The 16,091-nt window shown below is 46.5% G+C and overlaps 1 protein-coding gene across 1 annotated transcript in view; it reads right to left on the reverse strand.

The window, feature by feature from the left end:
• Positions 1–16,091, reverse strand: part of LOC146189850 (uncharacterized) — a 387,936-nt gene that overhangs the window by 289,255 nt on the left and 82,590 nt on the right. Inside the window, exon 2 of the mRNA XM_084604618.1 lies at positions 5,810–5,884. The gene's annotated coding sequence lies outside the window, so the exon portion shown is untranslated. The remainder of the gene's footprint in view (positions 1–5,809; positions 5,885–16,091) is intronic.

Raw genomic sequence — 16,091 nt, forward strand, 5'->3', positions numbered from 1 at the left:
AAGATGCCGCGCGCTCTGCTGGTCCCTATCGCGGCACATCTACATGCCTCGGCTGCCCACAACAAAATGAGGGATACACGTGCCCAAGCAATCAATGCCAAGCCGGCCTATCGCAGCCATTGGCCCGAAACACGGAAAGCACCAATGGCCGCGCATTTCCTCGTGCGCCTATATATATATATATATATATATATATATATACAGGGTATCCCAGCTAAGTGTAGCCAACGTTTTAAAATTAGGGTGAGCCCTAGCTGAGTAAAACTAAGAGAGCAATTCAGAGTCGCCTATGTTAATCTGCAGTACTTTTCTTTTACGGAAGTTATCATCATCATCATCATCATCATCATCATCATCATCGTCATCATCATCATCAGCCTGATTATACCCACTGCAGGCCGAAGGCCTCTCTCATATTTAATTACGAAAGTCAATTAACTGGTAAAGACTAATTAGCTATTTTATTTATTGCCTTGAGAGAAAATATGGCAATGCAAAAGTTCCGTAAATATATATGTATATATATCGCAAACAGGTTATGGCAGCCTATTATAAATTATAAATGTAGGAACGAATCACCAGGAATTTAAAGACATAACTGTGGATTTATTTTAACGTATCGATCGGAGACCAACATATATATAAGCGACGTTTTCCGGTTTAACATATGCTCCAGCGGCAGCGGCTGCACTGCTGGGCAAGTAGTTAATGCATCGGTAAATCTGTGAGTCTGTGGAGGAAGGTATGTACGCAATGCTCCTGTTGACACTTAACCAGGATTTACGCCAGGCATGTGAAAAGCAGGGACAGCATTATGTTTACTCAAACCAGACCAGTCGGCCAGTGGTACCATTTCACTTTCCACGTAGGGAGCGGCTAAGCAACAAGCGAGCACTGAAGCTCGAAGCATCATCACCCGTGTATGCTTACAGTGTCTTGCATATAGGAAACCATTTCCTACTCAGTACTTCTTAAATTATATTGTTTAAAAGTGTACGCACCCGCTAGCGTAGCGCTTTAACTGGTTCTGCTGTTGTCCTGCGCAAGCGTTACGTTGTCCGCGTACAAAGAGAGCTGCCAGTTTTCCTAGGAAGCGGTGCTGAGATTTTACTTCAAATCGGCTACTTTGCGATTACGTAACAAAAGCGAAAGAATTCTACTAAAATTGAGGACAACCCAGAGGGCTATGGAACGAAAAATGGTAGGGGTAACATTAAGAGATAGGAAGCGTGCAGAGTGGGTCAGAGAAATAACTCAAGTTGCCGACATTCTAGTGGAAATCAAGAAGAAGAAATGGACATGGGCAGGACATGTAGTGCGAAGAGAAGGTAACCGATGGCCGCTTAGGGTAACAAACTGGATTCCAAGGGAAGGAAAGCGTAGCAGGGGGCGGCAGAAAGTTAGGTGGGCGGATGAGGTTAAGAAGTTCGCAGGGGTCAAGTGGATGCAGAGAAATATGGGAGAGGCCTTCGCCCTGCAGTGGGTATAGTCAGGATGATGATGATGATGATGATGATGATGAACAAAAGCGAGCCAGATTTGCTTATTGACTGGAGAACACCAAAACGTGTCATGAGTTGTGTGACATTGGAGTCGATTTTATGTGAACGCTTCGAACCTTACCGCACGCAGCACGTTCTGCATTTGTCTAGTGCATTTATTTGTATGGCGGCTAAAACGTTCGGGTCGGTAAGCCTCTGTCTCTGCCAACAAAAGCACCACTCTAAAACTTGAAATGAAATAAGCGTTTCGGTAACATTTTGTTAATTTAATCAGCACTTTCGTATTTATTTGGCCTTATATCGTGGCTGGGGAGGAGAAAGGGGTGATTTCACCGTGAAAACAAAAATAAAAAAAAAAGCCTGTACAGGCAAAGCGCCGGTGTTTAGAGACTGTGTTCAGATTTTAATTCGGAGAATATATCGAGCTGAACAAACTGTAACCAAGGCACAGTGTGGATATATAATATATATGTGTGTATATATAATTGCGAAGCATTTGCGTTGTAATAGTCGTAATACCTTTCACTTTAAAACTGTGCTCATTTCTCATCGGCTGTATATATGCACGTCAAAATATTAAAGGCCCCCTTAATGCAATCAGATTCAGATCATTTTCAGTTTTAACTAAAGCAACTGGACAGCATGTAGTTGTTACACGCGTGCGCACCCTACGACGCGTGGTACTGCACCCAACTTGCCAGTAGCCGCAGAGATCAGAGTACGCGTAAGGCTGCAGGAACCCGGTCGACCTAGACGCGCCCTTTCGTAAACCTCGATGTGAAAGCTCCAAAAAGCAAGTAAAAGGGAGAGAGAAAAAAAAAACACGTTCCTTCAAGAACCACCGCATGCTCGCTACTGCTAAGGCGCAAGAAAAGAAAAGGGCGTGTGGGAAAGGGCAGAGGGGGAGAGAAGGGGGCGCAAGGTGCGCTCATGCGGCGACTGCAGCATCGGGAATCGCTCACGCTCCGACGTCCGGAACGCCAAGGACGTCTGACGGCGGCACAAGGTGCCGGTGCGGTCGGGTCGGTCGGCGTCCTCACACCAGACTAGCGAGGGACCGAGCGAGCATGCTGTCTCGTCAGCTGCGCCCAGTTACGTGCAGTGGGTCCGTGCGCAAAACTAGAGAAGCCTACCACGTAAACGCTCGTTTCAAACATTTTTGTTTGTTTGCTGTGGACATCTAAGGAAAGTTCTCACGGCCACTTCCTTCGAGCTCGTGTAATGTGCATATGGCAGTCGCAGCAATGGCGTAGAGACGAACATGGAGTGCTTTTTGAAACGTCGCGCAGAGCTTCCGCCATCTTGCTCTGGCGCCCTTGTCACGTTAAGGCAGACATCGCTGTTTAGTCGATATTGAAGAGCCTTAAATTTGGGGGTTCAGAAGTCGACTCCGTTAAGTGGAATGAACGACTCCGTGGTTTCTGAACACCATATCTGTGCGCAACTGACCCCGAAACTGCGGGCCTGACGAAGAGAGAACACAGTTCGAAGCCCGTTCTTCGCTTTACCGATTCCATATCCGACGCGACCACCAACACCCTTTCTGTCTTCATCGCGTTCACTTGTACTCAAGCAAGCTACTGTCACGACCTGAATGCGTGTTCCAAGCTGCAGGTGAAATGGAGTTGCACTGTTAATATATCGCCAGAAGGAGTTGGGGTCCGTGCATCAAAGAAAAAGGCTTGTTTGTATGCTTGTTTTTCAGAAACATGGTCGGGGCTAATGGGATTGTTAAGAGGCCCGACTTCGAGAATGAAGCGAAGAGTTGCAGCCCAGGCGTTGCTGCTTCTCACGGCGTCAGTCTGATGTAGAGGGCTCGGTGAACATGCGTTAGATGATACAAAGTAAAATTCGAAGCTTACAGCTTCCGAGTATAACATGCTCAAACTGCCCTGTTCTGCAGACCACAGTTCGTCTACATTCGCACGAGCGTTTCCTCTGTGCACAACCGGTCATAGCTGCTGCAAGGCGTTGTTATGTTGTGCGTGCGCTTGTTCAGGCCAACTAAAGAACCATACGCGACAACCGTGCAACTTGTTCGCTCCGGCGTCAGCCGAGAAACGCATTCTCTTTCGGCCTTCCGAAGGTCGTCGCGGTAGCCGCCTTTTTACAAATTTCATCGTTGGAGTTCGCGTCGACCGCGAAGGTCACCGCGGGAGGAAATACCCCGACCAAATGCGACACCATACGGCGACGCGTGGAGAGAGAGAGAGGGAAATCAAGTGCGTGCTTCTATGGTCTGCGCCTAGTTAGCCTAGTCAAACAGGAGTTGATTCCCTCCAGTTTCGAAACAGCGAACAAAGATCCGGCCATATCACTTGCGAATAGCTTCAAATAAATTTAGAATACGAAAGCCGTCGTGGCACACTGCATTATTTCTCTATATGGCGATGTATTGAGCAGCCCAGCTCAGTGACGATAGGGCAAGGTGTTTAATTCCTGATCACGGTGCCAATGGAGCGCTTATGTTGCTATTTGTTAAACAGGTAGGATGAAGCGCGTCCGTTGTTTTGTTAACGTGTGATGCACGTGATCTAACGGCTCAAGAAACACAAAGAGACCGGAACAGAATTGACGCTTAACGGTGGTTGCATTGTTACTACCAGGAAGTGTCGTCATGTTCCGATTTCAGTGCCTTCTTTCTTCCTATTTTGCAGCAGTGATTGCACGTCCTGACGTTCTATTCGAAGGGGTAGTTTGGAGCGTTAATGGCTACTAGTAGCTTGCACCCAAAGACACGTCCTTACTAGCAGCTGAACAAAATTGGCGAAGCACAAGGTTTGCTAATATACTCGGTGAAATGTCTTCAAGCCACATATATCCGAAAATGCGCCTGATAGAGACCTCATGGCGGCGCTCCTAAAGAAAGCCTTAAAAGAAGGTAAGGAAAAGGCTTGTCTTCTGTCGACCGGGATTTAGAGCTCCCGGAGAGTTATTTGTTCCTCACTGAATCCACGGTGTCTACGGAACAAACTGCTAACATATATCCACCTACGAGCGCCATACGCCTAGCAAAGCAAAGTTATGCCGCTTTCACTATTTCACAAGAAAATCACATTTGAAGAAACACTCGCCATGGTACTGCAATGAGATCCAAGTGCGCTGGTTTCGCTGGCGTGAACTTTAATAAATGAATAACCTTCCACGTCACGCTCCCTACGACGTGAATGTAAGGTCTGAAAATCTCTGCCAAAGGGCATGCATGTATAACCAATATAGTATTGGAATCACCTCCACAGCATGCAGAGAACAGCCGCTTCGCGATTATTAGTGAACGACACTTCAAATTTACTGAGCAGTCACCGTCGCTCTACCGCTGTTATGGGTTAAAAACACAAATCTGACAGCGCACCTTCTTCACGGCTTACTGCACGCTTATGAGAGAGATGTGGAAGCATAACAAGCGTGTCGCAGTTTGACCAGGTACACAAAAAGGGCGCACACAAACAGGGCGCTAGCGATGTGTCCGTGTGTGTTTTCCTCCTGTCCTCGTCCAACTGCGCTCCTTCTTTTATGTTCCAAATGCGCACCGCCGCCAAAGTCTCTATTCATGCCAATATAAAAAAGCGTGTTCAGGATGGCATAACTACGTTTAAACACTCGACTACAGCTCCGTCTGTTTTACTGAAAACGAGGCACCAGTTTGGGTTTCTAAAGGTCAGCTGCAGTTTTGATGCCGCGTGTTTCCGATTCCGCAATTTTCATAATTTTGTCAGTTTAATTTGAACAAACGGTCCCTTCACCGCGCTTTCAAGTGCCGAAAAACAAGTAAAAATATATTTTATTTTTAATTCGTAATTCGGTGTTTCCTGTGATACTCCCCGTCAATTAATCCCCGTTGCTGGCTCATCCTGTAGCTCCATGCAGCCACGTAAATACCAGGTCTGCTCAGTGATTCGCAGACTTCTCTGCCGCGCTGCAGATAATTTGATCGTGACGCATTCCTGCAGCCATGCACACGGATAGTGTCACAATTACTTCGGTTGGTAAATAAGGTCGGCACCTATACTCATCACTCACCACAAACGGCACCGGGTCAGTATGTGACTGGCGTACTGATAGGTGAAACACATGATGAGACTTGTGGTGCTGCAAATACCAGAATTGCTCAGCTTTGCAGTCCAGACATTCTTATTCCTAGTGACCGACGTGGCCAAAGTATACCTGTCAACACAAAACATTCTGAGCAAATGGCGATGAAGGAGTTGAGCAACACGATCTGGCTCGAACGTTTCTCCACGTGTTACGTGCACTCTATGCACTTCCCCAAAGACCGCCAGAAGCATGCGAGAGTTCTTGAAACGTACCGGTTTTGGAATTCCTCTTTCAAGTTCGGTGACTGCCAGTCACAGTGTGTGGAGGCTAGCCGACGTGTTGTCCACCTGCAAAGTACAATAGCATGTATTTAATAATTTGCAGCTAACTAGACTTTATTATAATAAATTTGATTTCTATGGACATCTGGCGCGACAACGTGTGACGCCAATCTCTCCTCAACCGTTCCCGCTGACCATTGTCTCAATTGCGCCGACCCCTGCTACAAAAATAATGACGGATATTCTTGTGACGGTAATTGTAAGACTACTGTTTCCTCGAGCGCACGTACACTCCTCCAAGCATCAGTCCTCGCTCAAAGCTTGCAAAGGTATCACAGTTGTTAACCAAGAAGACTGCGTACACTCTCCTTCAGGTCATGCGACTCAATGTCAGTGACACGTGAGTCGCACTGAGACTCCTCCAACAGGGGTCTTTCAATAGGGTCTTGGAACTCCCCGGGCTGGGACAGGTAGGTCACCGCCGCTTGCGGCGGGGTCTAGCCTGCCACAGAAGTTTTATCTGTAATAGGCCGTCATTGCACCCGCCACCGCTTCGGTGGTGGAAGACGGCGGTTGCTGCGGCGCGCGTCTTTCTCTCCCTCTCCCTCTTCCTTTTCTCTCTTCTCTATTTTCTCTTCTGTCTGCACGAGGCAGCGGAGGTAGCTCAGCTACAGAGCCAGTAGCAGGCTCGTGCATTTTCTTTTCCTTATTCCTACTGAAGTAGAACTTGTTGCTGGGCTAGTTGGTTCATGATCGTACGGGGAAAGTAAGCGCAAACAAAGAGACAAACACAAGAGAGGAGACAAGACAACAACAGCCACAACAACAACAACAAACTCCTCCAACATGCTAGCGACAGCGTGCACGCAGTACGCTCCTGGAAGACTTGCCCTTCCAGCCTCTGAAGCACGATCCCAGGATGATATGGGCAGCTGATCACGCAGACCTTGATGATAGTGCGCGTGGTAACGGGCTTACATGGCTCGTACTTAACCCTGTAACTCTGTGAGCAAACTATTATCGACAACGCGTGCGAAGCATCGCAAAACAACGGCACCCACACTCGACTAAAATGACAACGCCCTTGCCTTCAAGAATAACGGTCGTGCGGTAGCACCTTCGAGAGACTTTGCTAACATCATCCGGTGAGCAGTATGTGAAACTTTCAACTATTTTTCCACTCTACCTGCACACTTCCTATGCTTACACACCATGCAGATGTTTCAAGCATAGTGCATAATACACAGGCAAATTAGACTTTATATAGGTAAGCAGTAAATACATCACATTCAAATAGAGTCCATTAGCCTACTGTTAATAAGTACACCGCTCTTCCCAAGTTTGAGGATCTCTCGAATGAATTTCTAGTGAAGAGGCTATACCAACCACGTCGAAAACTGTGGGAACTGCCTGCCCTTATTCTCTCCCCATTTCCCAATTACAAACCTCCTCCCCACACCCTAGAAGAAATCGCTAGCCCTACCACGTGATCACGTTGACAAATTTTTGAGCTCTAGCCAGACTCATCCGAAGCGGGTATTGAAAGCCCTCTATACTGCTGTTCCTCTCAGAACGACTTCTATGAAGACTGCGCTCAATGCTTTCCAATAAGGTTCTCTCACTGTGTCCCCTTATTTATCCCTCTGAGCGTTTCAACGTTTCAAAGGCATGCGACTATCGTCGCAACCGGCATGGTTAAACGCGTCCTTAGCCTATGGCAGTGGTTCACTCGCTGTAGACTTGACGGCCTCTCTAAGCTCCGCAACTCTAACGCTTGGTATTTCTGGCATACCCTTTGTCGTGATATCGTCTAATGAACGTTTATATAAGCTAAAGAAGAAGGATCCCTTAACAGAATTACCACGAATGAGTTCCTCAACGCTGAAGGCAGCTGTCACTAAAAACATTTCTAATAAGAATTACCAAAAAGTTTTCATTAACAGTCCTTTCTAACCATCTCCTCAAAAGTATACAAAATAATCTATCATCTAATTCACGCAGCTCTATGCTGACAAACCAAATGACGGGCCTGCAGTTTCAGAGCTACGCGCGAGAGCGTGCCAAAGTCGAAAAAGAAGAAGAATCCAGAACAAATGAAATACAGTAAAAATAGGAACTTTCTAAGATCGAACATGCCAGCGAACTTACACCGTAATGCCAGCTACCTGCCATGCAGAGCGACACCGAAGCTTAGTTTCAGTTAGTATATTTTCCCCACACTTCCCTCTCACTGTGTACTCGTATTGAGGACTTAAAGGGAAGCCCTGAAGTACTGGGCAGGCAGGCACAAGGCTCTTTAAGTGACGCCCTTTAGTGCTTAACGTACATTGAATTGCTTCATGCACCAAAGTAACTCACCCGGTCGCAAGTTGCATACCAGATTTTAAGGGGTTACAAACCCTACCAAATGAATACATCGACTAAAAGAGAAATAAATAAATAAGAAAGGAACACCTATCAACCTAAACTGTTCTCAACTAGAGCACTACTTCTCCAAGCCCTGTATATCTAGAGCAGATGAAAGCATGACCTCCAGGTTCGCTTACACTGACGCTAGCTGGTACGACGCCCGCGATTAAAGATGGCGAAGCGGTGCGCGTTAATCTACCGCGCCCGCTCGAGATTTGCAAGCTGCTGTCGGGTGTCGGCGACAGGCACCACCGTCGCGCCACCACACAAGGCGGATTTGCGGCCGAAGGCTATACGCGCGCACAAACGCACGCACACAGCACCCCCGGAACGTCCTTGTTCGCGACCCAGTTGAAACCTTTTCTCAAAGCTTTCTCCCACTCTCTCTCTCCCTGTCTATGGTCTCACCTTCTTATTTCCTCCGGCAGAATATTAAACGACGCTCGCACCAGCCCTGGCGACCAAGACCGTCGTCTTCTTGTTGTTCTTAGGTGCTTGTTCCTCCATATTCTTGTATTTTTTTACGCTCCCTCTTTTGTTTCGAAGTCAGAACTACTTGCGGTAGCCCGAATTGGCAGCCAGGCGAGCAGCGAAGCCACGTCATCCGCCGCCGATCGGGTTGCCTTCACACGTGCCCATTATTACCCGGTCCGTGGTCGCTGATCGGGTGACCTCAGCGTGGTACCCCGACTCTCCATTTCTCCTCTTACGTCGCCGGCCGCACCGAGCCCCTCGCCCCTTGAGCTGGCCCTCTTTCCCCTGTATCAAGGACGGATGGCGACCTACCGCGGCACGCACGCATTCAAAATATGCCGATTGCCCCTTGCCGTGGAATGCGCTCGCAATGCTGCGGCCCCGACACCGCCGCCGAAGGGTCGCAGACTGAGCTCGTGATCTTTCTTTCTTGGTCTACGAGGAAGGAATGAATGATCCAAGAGTAAAATTGTTCAATAATAAGCTGCGCTCAAAAGCCAGCGAGCTTAAAGCAACTAGGTTTTACAAATTGCGTAAGCATGGGAAATCAAAATTCGTGCTATAAAATACACCCGCAGAAACTTCCATTGCTCCTGTGAAGTTCTAACGCTACTGTGCCTACGCTGATAGTGAAATTCTGTAGTTCCCAGAGGTGCCTTGCAATACCACCGCGCCACATGTCCGGTAGAAAGCGTGAAAATAAATAGTGAAAGATTGTAAAAAGGGGGAATAATTCAGTTTAGTGTACTCTCTCTCTCTCTCTCTCTCTCTCTCTTTCTCTCTCTGTACGATGTTTAGAAAAAGATGAGGTTTCTACCCGGACAGAGTGCGCATATAGTGGGGCTCAAGCACCTCCTCTCTCATTCTGTTTCAGGTTTGCTCCACTCTCATGTCCTTGCTACTTCTCCCCCGCGATTTGGCTGTGTCTACAAGCTGTAGCCACAGCCAAATCGCAGACTAATTTTGTGCACCGTGCCCTTGAAGCTGGAGCAACGTCTGATTCAATGCGGTCACGAAGAGAAACGCGCTTCAGTCACCTCGTCTGAACCGGCGGATATCTCTCCTTTTCTTTTTAATCTTTCCCCGACGTGCATAGCAAGATAGTTACTACGCATACGCTAACATGTTTTCGTCGAACTCCACATCCTTAGGTGACAACGCACGAGAAGGAGAAAAAGCGTAATCGTCGTAAGGACCTCAGTTATTAATAGGACGGAGCCTCTAATTGCATGCAGAGCTAGCGTTCGCATCTATACGCTTTCATCCACTATAACAGCGCTGCACACAACTGCAGCCAGAGCCCGTACGCACGAGGCTTTCGTTACCCACACGGCCTGTTATCTCGGCTCGCTTTTATATATACATATACTCGTGAGAAAGAACTCCGCGGACGAGATCGCAAACCTTTATAAAGAGGGCGACGGGACGACACAGGTAAGTAAAGTGAAGGAAAAGACAGAAATCAGGCAGTTTGAATCCATGTTTGGGGCGCGGAATTATATGCCCTCGAAGTGCAGCGAACGAAGAGGAAAAAGAGATAAAAGTAATGGGAACGAGTTGACTGATCGGTCCCTGCCGACTATTCAACGACGTTCATAGCTCCAGCTTTGCTACTGCTATTGAGAACGGCAGAAAAGAAACCGGGCGCGTTTTATAGAACCCGGATAAGACTGCGCTCGGGCTCGATAATTACAGGAGCTTCAAAATAAGAGAAAAAAAAATTAGTACCTAAAATTCACAAACAAGAAAGGAAGAAGCTAGAGGTAGACAGAAGTCGATAACAAACATGCCTATATAAGCACACGAAAAAAAAGAGAAAACGTCAGAGGAATTTTCCTGCACCTAGGAATTAAAAACGATGAAAAATAAAGAGCTGCAGTGAATAAACTACGAAAAAAAAAAAGAAAACAGGCAATATTTGAAAGCGAAAAGAGGGAGAAATTTGTCGAGTGAAGAAAACCTCCACAAGAAAAGTAAAACGAAACCAAGCTTAACAAACAAGGAAATGCAAGGGTTCACTTAACAGGCCCCGCTCTTTGACTCGCTTCTGCTGAAACACCTGTGCTTGGTTGCTGATATTTTACGACATAGGATTATACTGTTCGTATAATTGTCTAGATTTCGGTTGCATTACATTTTTTTCTGTAGCTAAAACTCTGGTGTCTTCCTATTGGAGCGACGCTTAAGAGATTTTTAAACATGGATCACTAGGTTAAATTTGTCTACGCTATGTAGATAACTTAGAAATTTGCTTTTTTTCTTACTTAGCTCTAGTTTCGGTTTCAGAAACCGAGCGACCCCATGAAGTCACAATGAAGTAGTCCTGACATCACGCCAGAAATGACAGAACAGCAATGTACAGCAGTGTGTGTGTGTGTGTGTGTGTGTGTGTGTGTGTGTGTGTGTGTGTGTGTGTGTGTGTGTGTGTGTGTGTGTGTGTGTGTGTGTGTGTGTGTGTGTGTGTGTGTGTGTGTGTGTGTGTGTGTGTGTGTGTGTGTGTGTGTGTGTGTGTGTGTGTGTGTGTGTGTGTGTGTGTGTGTGTGTGTGTGTGTGTGTGTGTGTGTGTGTGTGTGTGTGTGTGTGTGTGTGTGTGTGTGTGTGTGTGTGTGTGTGTGTGTGTGTGTGTGTGTGTGTGTGTGTGTGTGTGTGTGTGTGTGTGTGTGTGTGTGTGTGTGTGTGTGTGTGTGTGTGTGTGTGTGTGTGCGTGCGTGCGTGCGTGCGTGCGTGCGTGCGTGCGTGCGTGCGTGCGTGTTTTAGACTTTTTGCGCTCAGCATCACAGAAATTACAGGCGGCACAGCACACACGCCAAGTCTTTAGCGGCGACTGTAAGTAACAGTTCTTTGTTCCATTGCTGTTGTCCCGAGCACTGAGAACATTAAGCGTAATTTAAACAGAGTTGAAGTCGAGGAAGAAGCAACTACATTGAATATTTTATATTGTACCGACGATCGCACTGCAATGCAGATTACACTGCAGCGACCATCGTCTCCGTAAACTAAGCGTGTCAATGTTGCCACTGCAACATCAGCACATCGCATGCGAGGAGGAGGAAACAAATCTATTCAACGCACTATTAAGCGTCGACCTGAGCCGGGGTCACCAAGGCATATTGCACCAGTCGTCACTGAGCCCGTTGCTCTGCGCTTTATGCTCCGTTATGAGACGCAATATGTGGGTGTATACATTATCATGACGAAAAAACAGCGCTACGGACGTGGACGGAGGTCAAGAACAACCAGGACGAGCGCTGACACTCACAACTAAGTTTATTGAAAAAACACAGTATAAATAACCCGGCCAAGCAGCACCAAATCACCCATTAAACAAAAAAGCAAATCATGATGACCCCACACACACACGTTCAAGAAACCCAACCTCATTATCTGTTAATCGCTTAAACAGATTTGGTTGGGTTTCTTGAACGTGGTGTGTGTGTGTGGGGTCCTCATGATTTGGATTTTTGTTTAATGTGTGGTTTGGTGCTGCTTGGCTGGGTTATTTATACTGTGTTTTTTCTATAAACTTCAGTTGCGAGTGTCAGCGCCCGTCCTGTTTGTTCTTGACCTCCGTCCACGTCCGTAGCGCTGTTTTTTTATCATGTCACCGTACCAACTCACCCAGATGTTTCTTCTATTACAGTATACATTATTGTGGGAGGCCTAAGTGCTATTTATTGTTTTATTTTTCTGTCGAAAGTGCCCTCGCACGTTGTTTTCAGGCGAAAAACTTTCTAGGCTTATGATGAATATCTCGCGTCCGCGAGATGTGCACGCGAGATTCCGCCAGATGTCTTCGCGAGATTCTGTGAGATTCCACGAGATGTGTCAGCGAGACGTCGCAATAGGCTCTACAGAATTTTCCTGGTAAGGACGTCGCGATAGGTTCTGACAACGAAGCCAACGTAAAGAAAGTAATGAAATTATAACGAGTACACAAACACGCAATACAGAGGAAGAAGAGATGTATAGACAGAAGACAAAGAAGAGGAGGAGGAAAAGCTTTCGCCATTCCTTCGCTAAGTTCAATCCCTTAACTTTTGTTTTCTTCTTTTATTTCACTGTGCAATGCATTCACTGTTCAATGCTTCTCGCACATCATGTGCCTTATTTTTTTTTAGAACTTCTGACCCACGTGGGCCACCACAGCTAACTGCAGTTTTGTTGAACGGCTTTTTCCTAGGTCCCCATTCAAGGTTGCTTACGCGGGTTGAAAGCAAAATCTAAATGACATATCGGTGGCCAGAGGTCCGGCCTTCAAACCAACGTTGCTTGATAGTTTTTGCATTATTCCGCGTCGCAAATGCACCGCCGAGGCCGGTATGGGCTCCGCTAACTTCCACAAAGCGGAGGTTGCCCTACGGAGGTTCGGTCAAAGGCGTTTTTCCCAAACATATCTATAGAGAGAATACCGATAATCAGGCGCAGACAGAACGTCCGCACCCAATATAAATGCAGCGAGGTACACCCGGTGGCACCCGGATCCGAAACCGACACCTCTCGCATGGGTGATGGAAGAGGAGCCGTACGTAATGAGACGCTGAAGAGAAATTCAAGTTGGCCTGTGTCGATAAGGTATGCTGTTGTAATCTCGAAGATACCAATCACATTGAATATGGGGATGTTAAAATATAAACAAAATGTAATGTAAAAGAAATTCAGGAGACTATAAATCACCAGCCATTATCTAATGCAAAATGGCCCCGTCTGCACACATTTTTGTCGCGGACCTTTCAGGGTGCACGATCCGGCCCTTCCCTTCAGTACAGTGGCAACCAGCCCTCGATGATGATAAGTGGCGATAAGATTTCTGAAGCGAAAGTTCCGCTACACCACGTTGGGCCAAGGTCAGAGAAGGCTCACGAATGACCTTGAATGAGCAAGGGGACAAATTGTGGCTAAAAGATCATGCACCACCCATATGCTGCACCACCTTTGACCTTTAATTTGAAGTGTGGCTAAGCAAAGGCCACACTGGAAACTCGAGAATAAAAAAAAAAAAACATTGTCTCCAGCGGGAATCGAACCATCCCCAATGAGCGCGCAAACCACTAATCTACGCCGGGCTCGTGAGAAACAGATCATAATTCTTCGTGTTTAGCATGATGATGATAGTAGGGATGACAATGACGATGCCCGTAGTGATAATAATGATATGATAATGACGCTGAGCGTAGTGATAATATGATACTGATGGTAGTAGAGGTGACAATCACGGTGCATTTAGTTGATAACTAGGACAGCAGCGATCGTGATGATGATGATGATGATGATGATGATGATGATGATGATGAGTCACAAGAAACGTAACCTCTTGGCTTAGAAGAGTTTACCACAGCATTATTTTTAAATTCCATTTACCCATCGATAAATGGGTCTTCGTCTTCAAGACACAGATCAATATATACGCAAACAGACAGATAATCAAATTATACTGATGACAATAATTCCATACAGTCGTCCTCGACCTCCCTTTTATTAAATACTGGAGATTCGAGACTGGTGACTGGCCTAAGCAGACAGCTCCAGTTGCGAACGCTAGAGATGAAGCGAAAAACTGACACACATGCATACATTCGCGGGTTAACCACGAGAGGCGTATGAAACCGATAGCGTTTAGAAATTGTGACAGAGTACTTTTGTAGCATGTACCTCTCATTTTGGGTCACTCCACGGTTTGATTTCGTTTGCCGGGTTGAAACCATACGGTCCCGCAGGGGACGCATTGAAGCTTCCTAACGAGCGTTGAGAAATTACAGCATTTTCAAATCCCGCAGAAGAGGCGCAGATGCTTTAACAAACAGACCTTTGCTTCGGCGCCACCTCTGAGTCGGCGCAGGTAGACACAAGTGTTGTAAAATGAAAATAAGTTAAAGGATGCCAGCATTCGCGCCAATGCGGCACGCAGACACACGGAAACTGGAGCGCGCGCTCATAACCGCGTGAAACGTGCCGCCCGAGTTCTTCTTCCCCGCCTGGCAGCGATACACCAAGGGCGTCCCTTTTCCCTTGCCCCGGTATGGAATGCGTATCGCCACGAAGCAAATTGTCTCGGCGTTCCGATGGCTCAATCGCGCTTGTCCTGCGGAAAGGCAATCAATCGCGCTGCCGCCGCCACAACCGCGCAGCGAACGAAGGAGAGCGCCATTCAGCCTACAGTGCCGCTCTAGAACTCATTTCCGGCTCCTTTGTACGAGAGCGGCACTTTCAAAAGGAGCGAGGCAATTAAGGCACGAACGCGTAGAAGCCTTCAATATTTCGGCCCGACAAGAAATTACCCCTCCATAACACTTTTCATATCGTTTATGCGCGTCGCATATATATAAATCTATAATTACATATTGGGTATTGAATACTGAGTTTTCCCCAGCTAACAAAACACTTTTCGTCATTGCAAAAAATTTGGAGCTGTTACTTAAGTGCATTCTCGTTTTTAGTTTTATCCTAGCAGTGCAAAACTAACATTTTTTGCTCCGGTCCAATAATGTTGTTAGTCTATAAGATGATGTCAAACAAAGGTCGCGATTAATTAAAGATAATCTCTCAAAACGCCGTCAAGCGAAACTGGACCGCGCATTGCTATCTTTATCTATTTCAAGCTCATAACTGTGTCTATGTCAGAAGCATTCAATGCAGCACGGAGACTGCGACAAATGTTAGTCACACTTGTGTGAGTTAACCGACAAGTAAGTATTTGTTTTGCATGCTCTCCGCTTCAAGGGCGCCTTGACGAGTCGATGAAAGCTGCTAAGTTGTGAACATACACCTGAAATTAATTTGTGCACGCTTGCAATGTGCGTAATTCGATCGGGCGGTCGGAAGACGTGCCGATAACAATATAATTATTGAATACCCTTTATCGCGTTTTTTTTTTTTTTTTTACACCACCGTTCCCTTTTCCTATTCCGCTTTGTTACAGCGGTGGTACAGCTCCAGTTGGTCCTAACTCCGGGGCGATGTATATCCTGGCGATGCTCAAGGTTCTCGAAATTCGTCCAAGAGAACGGTATGGCGACAGGACGAAATAAGATAGTAAAACTCCTGCAGCACATGAAAACCCAAAGTTGCTATCAGAACAAGCCTGACAAAGAATAATAAAATCCGGCACGAACCACAGGGCGCAAGAAAATCCTCCCACCCTGGTTTTGCAAGAAGCAGGTTGAGAAAGAACTAAGAGGTGTGGCTAAAACTCTCTTTCAAACACACACACACACACACACACACACACACACACACACACACACACACACACACACACACACACACACACACACACACACACACACACACACACACATATGTATATATATATATATATATATATATAGAGAGAGAGAGAGATATATATATATATAGAGAGAGAGAGAGAAAGAGATCCAGTGGGTTTCAATGG

The sequence above is a fragment of the Amblyomma maculatum genome, chromosome 5, assembly GCF_055883805.1.
Source record: "Amblyomma maculatum isolate TAMU_Amacu chromosome 5, ASM5588380v1, whole genome shotgun sequence".
In the NCBI taxonomy this organism is placed as follows: Eukaryota; Metazoa; Arthropoda; class Arachnida; order Ixodida; family Ixodidae; genus Amblyomma; species Amblyomma maculatum.